A 16074-nucleotide genomic window follows, 5' to 3' on the forward strand; every position below is an offset into this window, starting at 1 on the left:
CCAATCAAACAACCACCTGTTGGATAAACAATGTCCAAACCACATTCCAAAGCAGCAAAACACAGGAGAAGCAAATCAGATAATATTGTTTTCCTTTTTCTCTGAGACGTCTCAGCTTCCCAGGAGAAGAATCCTGGGCAAAGAGGATTTTTTAGAAAATATGACAGTGACAAGAAACCAAAGTGCTTCACTGGGGACACCACCAGGCTGCCAGGGGAGGGATGAAGCCACAGTTCCATGACACTCATGGAGATTTTCAGGGTTAGAAATGGTCCCTGTTGCCTCAGCACATGGTGTTACCCCTTGAGTTTTCCACCCTGGCACCCAGAGCCCCTTGGCTGCTCCACAGGCACTGCCAGTGCTGTGAAGGAATGGCAAAATGGCAATGGCAAAAATGCTGTGCTGAAACACCTCTGCTTGTGGCATTTTGGGGAAAATTCCCCCACTGAAAGGCTTGCAAGCTCTGGAACAGCCTGAGCAGGGAAGTGGTTCAACGCCCATCCCTGGAGGGATTTAGTGGGTGTGTAGATGTGGCACTTAGGGATGTGGTTTAGTGGTGGGCTTGGCAGTGCTGGATTTACAGTTGGATTTGGTGATTTTAAGAGCTTTTTCCAAGTTCTCTGTAACACCTCTGCCGAGCAGGAATATCACAGCTTTGTTTGACTGTTCTCCTGAAGCACAGAATGTGACCAGGAAACTGAAGAACTCTCTTTCCTATGCAAAGGGACTTTCTCTCCTTTTTTCCAGCTTCTCAAAAATGCAGAGAATGGGATTACAAAGTCATGGTGTTTCCATGCATGGAATATCAGTCACCAGCCCAGAACTTTGTCCATCCTGGGCATTGCTGAAAAAAACATCAGCAGCCATTACTGCTGCATTTCCTCCTGGTAAAGCAGATTTCTTGCTGGGGCACTGGTTGATGCATACAAAACATACAAAAAAGAAGAGGTTTTGCTTGCAGTGTTTCACTTCCAAGGAAAAGCTTTGAACACTTTTCATCTCAGGTCTCAGCAGGCAAATCCTGGAGCAGGTAAATGATGAGTGACTGATGTTCTCAACCCTCCCTTTTCCTCCTTCTTCCCAGGCTGAAGAATACATTTTGTAGGATGAGGAATACATTTTGTAGGATGCTGCACAAAGGGTGAGCAGAGCTTTGACAAACACAGTGCCAAGTACATGACAGAGACTTTCAAGTGGTTGTGCTGAGGCAGTAATTTCATGGTTTGCTCAGTTCCAGACTCGCACCTCAGTGCCAAGAATCGATGCCACATAATAATGAAAAGTCTAAAATAATTTTTAAATACAGAGAGAGAGAAAGAAAGGCAGCAGAAAATACAGCTAAAAATAAAAGAGCAAAAGTAAGCAAATAAGGAATGCTCAAAATGGGCATGGCGGTTTCCTCTGGATCAAAATTGAAATTTTGTTACCACCCAGTCTAGTGAACCTGGAGTGGATCTGGAAGACATTAAAGACATGGAATAAAAAAACACGGAGTTGAAAAATTATATTTGATTACTAATTAAAATAAACTGCAAAAATAACAGCAGTGAGCTGCCAATATCATTTGTACTTCTGTAGTGCATCCAAAGACACTGTGTGGAATTGCATTCTTCACTCTTTGAAAGAGGAACATTTTAATAAAAATGCATAACCAAGTTTAGGACTTTAGGAACAGCACAGAGACATCAGCCCATCCCTTGTGTGTTCTGAAGTTTAAAAGCCAAGCCCCAGCTGTGACTTGAGACAGGGATGAAGACCTGCATGGATCAGGCTCAGACAGGACCTGGTGCTCAGGCTGAGCCCACAAGCAAAGGGTGCAAGTGGATGATCTCAGGTGCCAACTCATACCCCACATAAAATACACCATTTTAATTTAAAGCAATTTCTGGCCTTTCAACTACAGAGTGTATTGAACTCCATAAAGTGCCTTTGAATTTTTGTGGAAATGTCTTTTTAATATACATTTATTTTTTATTTTCTTTTTCTAGGATAGATGTCAAGGGTGCTGAGAAAGAAAAGCAAAGTATCTGGGGGTTCGGATTGGGTTTTTTTTGTTTAAAGCAGAGTCTGAACTAAGCTGGGTTCTGCCTACAATCAATTTGCTCTGGGCAATCTGGACTGTGATTCCATCAAATCAGCCATGGAAAACCTTGGGAAAAGATCCTGAAAAGGGCAAATCCCACCTCAGAGCTTTCCTTCATCCAGAGGGCAGGCTGGAAAACCTTGGGAAAAGACTCTAAAAAGGGCAAATCCCACCTTGGAGCTTTCCACATCCTGCAGGAATTGTGAGGTTGGGCTGGAAAACCTTGGGAAAAGACCAGCCTTTTCCTTTCCTTTCAAGGAAAGCAGCACAGCTTTCCCTTTTCCCTTCCCTTCCCTTTCCTTTCCTTGGAATTTCCTTTCCACAGCCCTGCTGGGAGTCTCCCAGAAGAAACACAAGTGTTGGCAGACTCCATGGCAGTGATCCCCCAGACAAAGCAGATCAAGAGCTTCCCATAGCTAAGAGACTGGGTCTCTCACAAGAGATTGAAGGTGGAACTGTGCTCCATGAAAAGCTGCCCTCAGGCATTTTGTCACCAGAGGAGCCTTTGTCCCTGTCCCTATTCCCATTCCCCCACGGCAGCACACACAAACCAGCTCTAGGGAAGTGAATGTCCTCCAACATGAAACTTCCAAAGGACCAGAGATCTGAAAAACTCATCAGAGGGCTGCTTCATTTGTACTCAGGAAACTGTGGCATGTTTCAAAAAGCTCGACAGTCTCTTTTGCCTTTGATAAATTGCATACATTAGCTACCCCAAAGGTCTGCTCAGCAGCTGCCACCCCACTGTAACATCTTGCTTTCTTCTCCACAGGAACTCCCTAAATTCACTGTCCTTTCCCTGTCATCCATCTTCCTCCTTACTTCTGTCAAGGAACCACTTGAGCTTCTTGAATTCAGCCCCATTTTCCCAGGCACAGCTAAAAGCCTTTGCTTGTGTTCATGGCAGGAAGTGCCTGGTTATCTGTTAGGTAAACTGATTCATTAAATACAAAACTTCCAGGGCAGTTTTTGGTCTTTAAAAAGCAGTTCTCAGTCCTGTTGTCCCATTTCCCTAATACAGAGTGAATTTACCTTTGTCAAAACCCCATGGCAATATTTCAGGACCCTACCAGGGGCAGCAGTGGTTGAGACCAGCACAGATCTTCCACAGGGCACCCACCACCTCCTGAACTTCATCAGAAGGCTCCAAGGTCAGAGATTTTGGCTTCAAATCTTCTCTTTGCTGTTTTTTCACCAAAGTGCATCCATTCCTCTTCCATGGTGTCAAAAAATCAGCTTTGTTTTATGCTGTCTTTTGCCCTTCAAATGCATTTAGCATTGCCCTAGAGGAAAATAATACTGGTCTGTCAGATTTTTACAATTTCTAACCAATCCAGAACTTTTCCCCTTCTGCATCCTTTCCCTCTGCCTTTCTGTATGTGTTCCTTAACTCAGGAAAGCAGATTCTGATTTCCCCTAGGCCAGTTTTTGATTTTTGTTGTAACTTTACCTGCAAACGTTACTCTGCTTATTGGGTCAGATGTGAATTTTTGATGATAGCATTGAAGATGACAGCCAGAAGACATGAAAATCATACCATGCAAAAAGAATTATAGCAGAGCCATTTAACAGCAGAGCACTGTACAGAGGGAGCCAGTGCACCAGGCCCTCTGTAGGTAATATCTTATCTCTGAAGATAATATCTTTTCATGTTTGGTTTTGTTGGTTTTTTGGTTTGGTGGGGGTTTTTTGCTTGGGTTTCAGGTTGGTTTTTTTTTTGGTGGAGGAAGGGAACATTCTCTATTAAATCTTTTTTTAAAACTAAAAACTGTTTTCACTTAAAAAGCCAAAAATCCCTTTTTGACATGACAGCCCTGTGTCTTCAGCTTGTATGTTTGCAGAAAATATATGTTCACATACTTTTTGATATATGGTGTATATATTTTATATATGGTGCATATATTTTATATATGGTGTTTATATGGTATATATGGTATGTATATATATATATACATATACATCATATATATATATATATACACACACACAATATATATATGGCATCTATTGCATGAGCCTAAACAAACTCAGAAGTAATAACAGGAGTTACAGGAGTTTTCGAATAAAATTAGGAAATTCCTACCCAAAGAAAATGGCACTTACTGTGTACCCAAAAGTGCAAGTCCCAACAAGAATTGTCATTTCTTTGTGTGCTTTTTTCACTTGTTCTTTCTGCTTTCCACTCGTGGTTTGAATGAATGTCTTTTGGGAAGAGAAATGGCAAAGGAAAGGGGGAATAGGACATGAAATGTGTCTAGCAAGGCAGGGTAGAAGAAGGAATGGGCAAATCCTGACCCCTCTGAGCTCACCCAGGGTTTGGCAGGCACCAGACAGGGTCCTGAGCGCCTCTGTGCTCCTCACCCTGCCCCTGCTCATCCCTCTTCATGCCCAGCAGGACACAGCCCCTCACACAGGCTTCAGAGACAACTTTATTGCACCAAAAATCTGTGAGCTGGTGCCCTTGTGCTCCTTCTTTTATGAAAGAGGAATGTGTTTTGGCTGCTGAACAAAAGCAGTAAAGATGGATTGTAACAGATACAGTTAAACCCCTTAAACCAACTTTTTTCATTTTATCTCTTTGCCCTGCCCCCCATTCAATTCACATAACAAGCAAATCCACCCACTGAACATAAACATAAATAGATTTTCGTGGGAAAGTTCATTAAAAAAAAACCCTCAAGTCTTTTTTTAAATAATTTAATAGATATGTCAATGAGCAGCTGTAAGCTAAAATCATTGTCATTCTCACTCTTCTAACAAAATCAAAATTAGAATCTTCCTGGGTAATTCCCATCTTTGCATAGGTCAAATGCATACATTATGTTACTTTCCCCCAGGCCTCCTCCACAGCCAACACTAAGCCAGGAAGAGCAATAAATTTCCTCACTAGATGGAGCAAGAGCATCTAGATAGTAGAAGGTAAGCCAAAGTTCTGTAATGGGACTCTCAGAACTGGGACAGCCCAAATTCATTTAGAGGCCTCAGAAAACCACAGAGCTCCTGTCTTTTATTCCAGCAATGTCAGTGCTCTGCTTCAGTGGCTGAGCAATACTCCAAAATCAGGGGGATTTATTCTGATTTGAGCAATACTCAAAAATAAGGGGGAATTCCCTGATATGGTAAATGTCTTCAGAGAAGGGTTCTTGCCACCCTGGTTCCCAGCCTCAGCAATGCTGTGGCTGACAGACCTACACAAACCATGCTCCTGCTGGCTTTGGTCCTGGAGGAACAGGAATTTTCAGTGCTGGTTTCTCTTGTCCATCTCAGCCCCCATGGGCAGGTTTGAGTTACCACTGGTGCAGGTGTGGCATTCACATTTTCTGGAAAAATCCCTTCACCTGGGATTTTCCTCCTGGGAAGCTGAGAAACCTCAGAAAAAAAGGAAAACAATAATTATCTCATTGCTTCTCCTGTGTTGTGCTTGTGTGGAATGTGTTTGGAGATTGTTTACCAGCAGGTGATTGTTGCATTGGTTTCTGGTGTGAGTTGTTTCCACTCTTTGGCCAATCAGTGCCAAGCTGTGTCAAGGCTCTGGAAAGAGTCACAAGTTTTCATTATTATCTTTTTAGCCTTCTGTCTGTATCCTTTCTGTATTCTTTAGTATAGTTTAGTATAGCATTCTTTAATATAATACAGTGTCATAAAGTAATAAATTAGCCTTCTGAGAACATGGAGTCAGATTGATCATTCCTTCCTGCCACAAGGACACCCCACAAATACAACAGTGCAGGGACACCTCAGCTACTGCAAACCCATGGCAGGGAGCTGATTTGATTCTTGTAGCCACTGTTGGTTCTCCCTTGCTGGAATAAATGCAATTTTCAGTCCCTGGTAAAACTCCTCCTGGATATTACCAGCACAGAGGGTCTAGCACAGAGTCCCACCAGTTCAGAAATACCTGGAGGGCTGCAGGGGCCCTTGGGGTGGGAGCTGTGCTGATTGATGGAGTGATATTTTCTGCAGGTTGTCTGGCAGCTCTTGTTAAATCCACCCCTGGAGTTATTCCTGTTCTCCCACATCCTTAGATCTGTGGCAAAGTGTCACAGTTTAACCCCCAGCTCCCTGCCAGCCCCTGCACTTTTGAGGCAAACTGCATCCTCTCCTCCTCCTTCCTGATACCTTACAGTGGAAAACCTGATTATTTCCTGACTGGAGAGTCAGCAAGCCCTTTGTGACGTGGCATTTGATATTCTATTCTGAGAAAAGCTTGTGGCGTGGACAATAACACCACCATTCTCTAGGGCTGAAGTTCAACAAAAATATTAACAAAATAAAATAGGATGTAGACAAGTCTAAGGATTTATTTTTTAATGTTTGGCAACATTAATTATCAGCCCCGTTGCCACCAGAGGAAATGACAGGACAAAAGAAATCCAACATGCAGGCACAGAAAGTTACAAAGTGCTAGAGAAACTGTCTCATGTTAACAACAAATCCCACAAGAAGGATCATTTCTCCCCAGTGTTTGATAACTGAGGATTAGAACAAGTCTTTGGTGCAACATGAGGAGAAAAAAATCCCCTTTCTCCCCAGCTTAACCCACCCCATAACCCAGTCCCACCCTGAACTTTCAGCCTTTAGGGAGCTGCAGTTTTACACAGAGATTTGCAGTTTCCCAGCATGGGAATTATAATATTAATTTCATTATTGATGTGAGAACAATCATTTGGCGAGATGACGTACGTGCTGTACTTCTGAGGAAACAACAGCTCACAGCAAACATTCTTAGTGGGATGAAATTCCTCTGTGACATATTTCTCTGCCTTCCAGAGAGCTGCAGCACAGTGATTTTCCCCCAGGAATGCTGTCTTGGGACAGGAACTGTCCTTTTTGCCACCTTCCTTTCAGAGCGTGACGTATTTCACAAAATGCCTGGGTAAATAATATTGCATCTTGAGAAGGCTAAATTACAACAAATAAGAGGCAGAGCAAGATGCAAACAAAGGCATAAAAATGTCCTTAAAATGCCAAGTATTTTTGTAGCAGATGACAATGGCTTTTTTTCCCCTCCATCTTTGTGTCCTCACAAAATATTTTCCTGTTGGACAAAGAAGCACAGACTTAAAACGGAGTTTTTTCTTGTTTTCATAGATGATTTTCTATTAAAAAAGAATTCTGAAAAAGAAAACCTTCCCAAAATAATTTCCAGTTTTTATAAACAAAATATTTATACCCAAAAGTTGTGGTTTCTCATTTCATTTTTTTTAATCCATGGAAAAAAAAAAGAAAAGGAAAAAACCTCTTTTGTCTTCTGAAATACTCTAAGGAGGAAAATAAAACCCTAACCAGCTCTTCACAATAGCAGCACATGCTTGTTTCTGGATTCTATCATGTAGAGATAGGCACACCTTGCTGCAGGATTAGATGAAGACTCCCAGGTCACACAGGAGGATTTCTGCAGCAGAGGGCAGCTTGCACACCTCAAACTGCTGATGATCTCTTTCATCCCAATAAATGCCTGTGCACACAGTCAGACTGAGGTCTCTGACTCAGGTTTGCTTGGGTTCTCACTGTCAAATTTTGTGCTGCCTTTATGGTCCTACATGAGGAGGAGGTACATATATCCATTATCTTATGTATGGTCTTCCAGGATATATCTTTTATCTCCACCTATTCATATTTTGCCTTATTTTATGTGGAAAATGGGAGTGTTGGTTGTGCAGTTTGCCCCTGTCCCTGATATATTTTGAAGTCTGCTCCATTCCTGCATGTGTCCATTCCAAGTTGCTCCTAATTACCCTAATTAACCTCTGACTTTGAACAAAGCAGCTCCCAAGCATAAATCATAGAATCACAGAATGGTTGGGCTTGGAAGTTCAGGGAAAACAAAGCCTCTTGTCCTGGGCTCCCACCCAGAGCTCAGCCTACAGCAGCTGCAGCCCCTGCCCTGAACGTGGTCCTCAGCAGGAGGAACCTTCCAGAACATCCAGTTCCAGCCCCTGCCATGGTCAGAGCCACCTTCCTCTACCCCAGGGTGCTCAAAGCCCCATCCAGCCTGCCCAGGGCATCCACAGCTTCCCTGGGCAACCTCTCCCAGGGCCTCACCACCCTCACAGCAAAGAATTCTTTCCAGATACCCAACCTGAAGCTGCTCTCTTTCAGCTTGCAGCCATTCCCCCTTGTCCTGTCACTACCTGCCCTTGGAGTCCCTCTCCATTTTTCTTCGAGGCTCCCAGTAGATGTTGAAAAGCTACAGTGAGGTAACCCTGGATCCTTCTCTTCTCCAAGCTGCACAATCCCAATTTTGTCTCAGCCTTTCCCCATAGGAGAGGTGTTCCATCCCTCTGATCATCTTGGTGGCCTCCTCTGGGCTTGCTCCAACAGGTTCAGGTCCTTCCTGAGCTGTCTCCACTGTCTCCCAAAAACAGAGAGACAACTGAGAACTGCTGTCAGGGAGACTGGAGCTCCATTATTTGAAATCTCTCCTACCTGTTGGTTATACACAGCAAACACAGACTCAGCTGTGCAAAAGAAGTCCTAAAAGGATCACTGGGGTCAGGGTGTAGCTCTCAATTATCAGATGCTTCCAATTAAACTGACTGCAAAATAATGACTGGATGCTGACATTAATACTGTAAAATGTGTTTTACAGTTGCAATTGCATCAATGAGAACTGTAATACACTAATTTCCTGAGGCTGTTTTATTTACTTCAAGTGGTTTGAGCTGGAGAAACATAGCTGGGAAAGCATAACAAATGCATATTTCTTGGTGGTTTGCCTAGATTTGTTACAAAGCTGAAATCTAGACACTGGTCAAATGGTTCTTTATGGATATTGGTCATAGATCTTTCTTTTTTACTTTAATTTCCTGTTACATTTCTATTTAGAATTTGAAATTGTCTGTCCTGAGAATTTCCCTTGTGGTTGCTGCAGTTCAATCAGAGAAATCCATGTGGGCATTTTCTGGAAGCTAAGTACGCAGGTCTGAACGTTTTCTCAACTGTTCAGATTGCAGTTTTCAACACCAGAAAACATTTAACACTCCAATAATGAGAGAAAAGACCTCCCTCCACCTTGACCCATCTCCCCAGCAGGACCTGCTGGAGCCTAGAGGAAATGAAAAGCAAAGATCTGTGAAGCATTTGGCTTTCTAAGAAAAGATGGGGATGTGTTTCTCTCCTGAATCTGATGAAATCCTGCTGGCTTGTGCAATCACAGCCCAGAACCAGGAGCAGGGCCACCTCCCCAGGATGGCTTTGGACACTGGAATTGCCTGTGCTGCAGCTGAGGAGCAAAGACATCAGTCTGCAGACATCCTCTCAGGGTGGTTTTGGGCAGCACAGGACACTGCAAGGCATGCTGGAAAAGCCATGGCCCTAAATGGGGTGGAAAAGGAGCTGAAGTCATGCAGAACACCAGGTTTGCTGGGTCACCTTTATGGACAGCAAAATCCAGCTTAAGGACAAATGATTTAAAAGGGTATAAATATATAAATCCATGGTTTTGTTTGCATGCTATGTGTATCACCTACCAAAATCAACTCTGCAGCTCAGAAACCAATCTAATCAGGCATGGTGGTGCCTCTGTGCAGATAGAGGCTTCTGTAAAACACATCCTGAATCAGATCTAGGCACACTGGAGCTCCCTGAGTCACTGGAGAGAAGAAAATAGTGGGAGGCCGCTATTAATCTCACCTAAATGAAATGTCTAAAACAGGTCTGATGATTCAAATCCTAAAAAGGACTGCTAGTCCTTCTTATCAATGGAAGGAGCCAAGGGAGAGCCTTGCTTAAGTGGGGATATTCATACTGCAGACATGTCCAAGGAGGTGAGCTAAAGCCTGTCCCATCAGTCCCCCTTGGTAAAGAAAACACTGTTCTCAGGGACAAGCCTTGAAAATGCTTCACCAACAAAGGCAGGAACTCTTCCTCTACTTCCAACTTGGCATCATGGATGTTTAAATTGAACTTGGAAAACTTCCTGGCCATTTGCAACAGCATTACAAGGACTTGTCAGAAGGATCTTCATGCCTTTTTGCAGAGCTGGCAGTGGCCAGGCTGTTTTTGGACATTGATTTACATGCATGAATGAACTCTTGCAGGGACACCCATGCTATGGTTCTACCAAAGGAATGAAAATTGCCACTGAAGACTTCTGAGCTCTAGTCTCTCTACAATTTTTACAGAATAAATGCTTATTACAGTTCTTGTAGCATGAGTGAAGAGGCAGGGAAGCTCCATTTTAAAATCAAATGGATCTTTTAAGCACACTGCAAAGATAAAATGCACAAAGCTGTTGTAAATAGAAGGTCAGGTAGAAATCTCAAGCTTTCCCAGAAACCTCATTTTATTACTCAGTGCTCCATTAGGTTGATGACCAGGCTAGAATTCAGGATTATTCATGCTTTGCAATGTCTAGCCCTCTTCCTGCCTGTCCATGGAGGCTGCTGTCATTAAGGGCCCTCCCAGGAATCCTACAAGAAATACTCTGACAAGATACAAAGCTTGCATTTCAAAGCCTGCGCTTTATTTCTGCACCCAGGGGGAAAAAAGAGCTCATGGGGAGTCTGGCCCTCTCCCTCTGCAGAGCTGGACCTCCAGAATTTACTGCAAGGGAAACAAGGATCAGGATCCCAGGTTATAAGAATCAAGGTGAACACAGCATACAGCTTTTCACAGATACAGCTTTTCACAGATATAGCTTTGCAATATCTGCTGGGAGCCTAAAAGAAAAATGGAGAGGGACTCCAAGGGCAGGTAGTGACAGGACAAGGGGGAATGGCTGCAAGCTGAAAGAGAGCAGCTTCAGGTTGGGTATCTGGAAGGAATTCTTTGCTGTGAGGGTGGTGAGGCCCTGGGAGAGGTTGCCCAGGGAAGCTGTGGATGCCCTGGGCAGGCTGGATGGGGCTTTGAGCACCCTGGGGTAGAGGAAGGTGGCTCTGACCATGGCAGGGGCTGGAACTGGATGTTCTGGAAGGTTCCTCCTGCTGAGGACCACGTTCAGGGCAGGGGCTGCAGCTGCTGTAGGCTGAGCTCTGGGTGGGAGCCCAGGACAAGAGGCTTTGTTTTCCCTGAACTTCCAAGCCCAACCATTCTGTGATTCTATGATTTATGCTTGGGAGCTGCTTTGTTCAAAGTCAGAGGTTAATTAGGATAATTAGGAGCAACTTGGAATGGACACATGCAGGAATGGAGAGGACTTCAAAATATATCAGGGACAAGGGCAAACTGCACAACCAACAACCCCATTTTCCACATAAAATAAGGCAAAATATTAGTAGGTGGATATAAAAGGTATTTCCTGGAAGACCATACATACAAAAGGAGAGTGTCAAGAGCTGAATTCAGTATTGTGTTTCCAGTCAGGAGTTCTGTGGTCACCAGTGGACATGTCGAACACAGGAGGGCTGAACACTTGTCCAGCAGCTGGTCCTGCATGCCAAAGGCTCCTTCTCCTTTCCCTGGGCTGTGTCAGAGCTGGACACCATCACACATTCACACTCTCTGCATCCAGTTGAGACAGCTCTTCAAGTGACCTGCTTTTACAGAAATGCTGAGTTCAGTGGAAATTATTGTGCATTAACACTCAAAAACAGGGACATGAGAGGCAAAGCTATTAAGCACCTTCTGAACCAAGACCAAATAACCAGGGTTTGTGGAGCCTTTTTTCTCATCTCCATGAAAACCAAGTCAAAGCCACATAAAACTGGAAAATAGATTGCCCAGTGTTTTGACAGCCTTTAGATGATCCTTTGGGGAGTACAGGCATATCTAATACAGCACCCCTAATATTTCTGTAATTGATTTTTCCATTCATTAACTCAACCAATTCCTCATTCCTGGCACGCCACCCTTGGACACTGAAGGAATTAACATCAAGCAGTGCCTGTTGAGTACGATGCTTTTTTGGAGGGGTATCATTAACAAAAGACCTGATCCATGAGGTGATGAACAACCACAGATCTCAGCAGCAGTGGTGGAGGCACACACTGGTCCTTGGCAGTGTGTAAAAAGTCCATAAAAAGTCATTTGTCATGCAGCACCACTGAGCCCAGGCACAACAGAGACACACTGTAAGAGCCCCTGGGCATCATGGTGGGAGAGAGCTCCACTGGAGGAACAGAGAGAACAGAACAAGCAGATAAAAACTGTTCAGAGGAAAACAGGTCACTCAGTGCTCCTCTCACGTGGGTGGCTTTTTCCAGCTCAAATATAAAAATCCTCGTTTTCCCCTGTGCATCGTTGGAATGCAGACAGGACTGTAAAATACAAAATGCGATCCAGCTGGAAATCCATACCTCAGCACAGCAGTTCTCAGGCTTTTTCAGATGTATCTCCCTCTCAAACCTTTTCCACACTTGACCCTGTCTCCCCCCATCTCAGCACCTCAGATAAGCAGCCTGAAGCTGGCAGGACACCCCGTGGAGGAAGGTGTCATGGAAGAAGGTGTGTGGGAGCACCTGGAGGGTACTTTGTGGTTGGATGGAGAAGTTCAGGGCAGGGCCACAGCAGGGGACAGGGAAAAAACACAAAATGTGAGAAACACAGTAGCCAAAAGCATCACCTAGAGCCAAGTGATAACTCTTGCCCCCAGACAAACGTGAAGGACCATGTGAGTTTTCAGCCAACTGGAATTTGTTTCCTCATTGTGCAGACAACAGCTTTCTATGGAAAAGAAATAATTTCTATGTAATTTTGGCACTTGCCAGTGTTCTTTTTTTTTTTTCATTGTTCTGAACAAAGATGTCAGTATTTCTGGTGGATTCTGACCAAATCTGACTCATGCTTTCCAAGCTAAGTAAAAAGGACCAAAATCCAAGCTCCTGTGGAACTTGAGTTCTAAGGTATCAGAAGGGAAGGGCAGAGAAGTTAAATAAGGAACTAGAGGACAATAGGATACAAAGTACTAGTGCTAGTTAAAAGGAGGTAATTCTGGCCCTGGAAAGCACTCAAGCCAACCACACAGAAGGGAAAGCACAGAATATAAGATTTCCAGGACTGAAACAAAGTACTTTTCATTTCTGTAGGGCCTCCTAAAGCTTTCACCTGAGAAAATGAGGTCTGGGAAAGTTTATTCTGTTTTGCTGTTGTCCAACAAAAATTACATATCTATTCCCACACCATCTCATGAAACTGAAATGTGTATGTAACTGAGAAAATTCCTTTAGAGATATGGGTTGAAATATACACCAAGTGCAAACACAAAGCTCATGAGTTCTGCATCACTAACGAGCACTTCTCACACTAATGTGCTAGGGAAGGTTGCAGAACAAGAATGAGAATTTACTTTGCAGGAGTCTTTTCCTATCAGCTACACCTACAGGCTCACTCTACTTGGGTAATTCACATCAGTCCACATATTTCAAGATATGGCAAGGTGTAAGGGAGGTCTGAGCTGTCTTTCTTAAAGCTCAATTTGACAGCATGAATGCAAAACGCTCATAAAATTTCCACAAATTCTGACAGGGAGAGAGAAGAATACAAGAGCCCTCAGAGAAAATTAGTACAAGAGTATCTGAAATCAGATCCCTGAAATCCAAGGCACCTTCCAATTCCTGTTCTTTTTGATTTGGCATTTGCTCATTGCTGAGCACCTTTTTTCACGCAGCACTGACTGGTCTGGTGGAGCTGCTGATGTTGGACTAAAGTAGGACTAATCTGCACAAGCAAGCCCAGATGATGACTGCAATTTAATCCCCAGCAGAACAAACTCACCCTCACACCACTTGTCCCACCACAGGGCATTTCTGGCTGTGAGATAAAATGTGCTGCCTCTCAAGAGAGGTTGATGACACCTCGCTGTCCCCATGTGCACACAGAGTGTAAAACCCACCCCTTTTCCTGTGCATCCTTCACCACAATGCACTTGCTCCACCTGTTGTCCACTTGCTTTTCTACAAGTCCATCGGCGGCTGCAATTTCTGCAGTTGCTTTGCCTTCAGGGATGCTCAGGGATCTTTATGCCTGCTTTCTCACCCCTAGCACAGACAGGATCACTGCCTTCCATAGAGATTCTGGAAAAAAAACAGTTCAGGAACAGCTGAAGAACCACAGCTCTTAGAGGTCTAGCTCAGCTTTAATCACAGGAGTTACTGAGAGCCTGGCACGTGCCTGTCAGGAAAGCAGGATGCACTGGGAGTTAATTAACAGCAAGGCATCCCCAGCCTAGGTTAAGGGATTAATAGCACATGCACATTCCTACTTTCCAGCTCTTCTGCTAGATTATCACCAGGAACAAAGAGAAAAAAAAAAGGCTTTTACTGCAAGAAACAGGCAGTTCCACTGAAGAGTGTATTCAGTTGTGCCATTTGCTCCTCATGGGCAGGTATGACCAAGCTGGAAGATGGCAGCAAAGTAGTGCCTGGCTCCTCTGAGGCCAAGAGCAGCCCAAATTGACAGTATTTGCTGCCTCTGGATTCACACTGCTTTCCTGGGAGAGAGAATTCCTTTTCCAAAATTTCTTGCAAGTACCAGACCAAAGATGAGGAAATACTCAGGTGCTGTGCTGAGGGGGAGCTGGGACACACCTGAGGAGGAACATGGCTCTGTTAATGAGGCAATAATGCTTGCAGACAGCTTTTGTAGTGCTGGGGTCCCACTAGGGCCACAACTGCTTTCTGGAGCCTGATAGGAGTAATTGCAGCACCACAGCAACAAGCACAGAATAATCTGAGCTGGGAGGCACCCACAAGGATCATCTACATTGCCTCCTCCAACTGAGCTGTGGGTCAATGCCCCTCCTTTTCAGAAGGGCCAGCAGAAGTCATCTCCAGGCCACTTCATTGCCCTGGGAGGGACAGCACAGCACAGCACAGCACAGCCTTAGTCTGGTGTCTGCTGCCCTCCCCTGCTCTGCCAGCAGAATGGGAACAGCAAGGACAGGGAGCCTCCTCCCCTGCTCCCTTTTTTTCTGCATTGTGGGGACAAAACCTGGCTGCTCAATTCTGCTGGAACAGCCCCAAGGCTGGAACAGCTGCTGGGTCACAAGGGCTGAGGAGTGCCATGGCACAGCCATCCTGCTCTCTGGGCTAAACTGCACTTGCCTCTTCCATCACCCACACCCAGAGCCTCTGGCCACCTAACACAAGAAGAGGCAGCAACACCCGCTCAGCACAGCTGTCAAAGGGAGAGTCCAAACCCTTCTGCACCCTCTATTTGAATCATTAGAGAGTTCCCACCACAGCTCTGAGCTTCCTTGAACAGCAGGGTTGTCATGTCAACTTCCTCTCCTGTCCATGGGAATGCAAGGCTGAAGAGCTGCAGAGAAAACAGATAAGGCAAATATCATTTATTGTGAACTTTGAGAATGGGCACTCTCCACTAACTAAAACTAAAAAAAAAAAAAAAAAAAAAAAGGTAAGAAAAAGAAGAAAAGCAAAGTTGAAATTTTGAAAATGTGACTAGGTAGAGTCAGTCTCTCCTCAGGCTGTGCAGAGCAGGCTCATAGCAAAGGCCCTGGCACAAAAGTATGGCAGACTGAAACCAAGCTGCTCTTCAGATGGTCTCTTCCCAACACAAGAAACAGTGGAGATGGCTCTGGAACAATGTGAGGTGCTACCACAGCAAAGTACAAAAAGTGATGGGCAAAGGGAGAGAATACACTATAAAATACCAATAAAATTTTCAATGGTTGGCAGCAGTGCCACATAATTATAAGCATCAGTACACAAATGGCTCAGACAGATCTGTTCCATTCCCCACTCAACACAACCACAAAACCAAGTTCTAAAAAGTCTGTTTCTTCAGTATGCTTTTAAAGCCCCACAGCTGGGTGTTCCCCACTTCTATCTGCATGTCTAACTTTTCTTAGGACTTTTATACAGCCTCCCATTATCCCAGCATCCAAGGCTTTCTGTGTGAAGGTCAGCAGTAAGAAGCAGGCCTGCAGCTCCATGTGCTTGTCCTTGGAGTTCCAACTCTGCTTGGCACCAGAGTGCTTTGGAGAGTGAAGGGGTTGGCTTTGTCTCCAGAAGCCACAGCTTTAAACACACATCAAACAGTAATGCTTCTCACTAAAAGGAAAAGCAAGCATGGGAATCAGTAAGCATTTG

This window comes from Agelaius phoeniceus, chromosome 5, assembly GCF_051311805.1.
Source record: "Agelaius phoeniceus isolate bAgePho1 chromosome 5, bAgePho1.hap1, whole genome shotgun sequence".
Classification (NCBI taxonomy): domain Eukaryota; kingdom Metazoa; phylum Chordata; class Aves; order Passeriformes; family Icteridae; genus Agelaius; species Agelaius phoeniceus.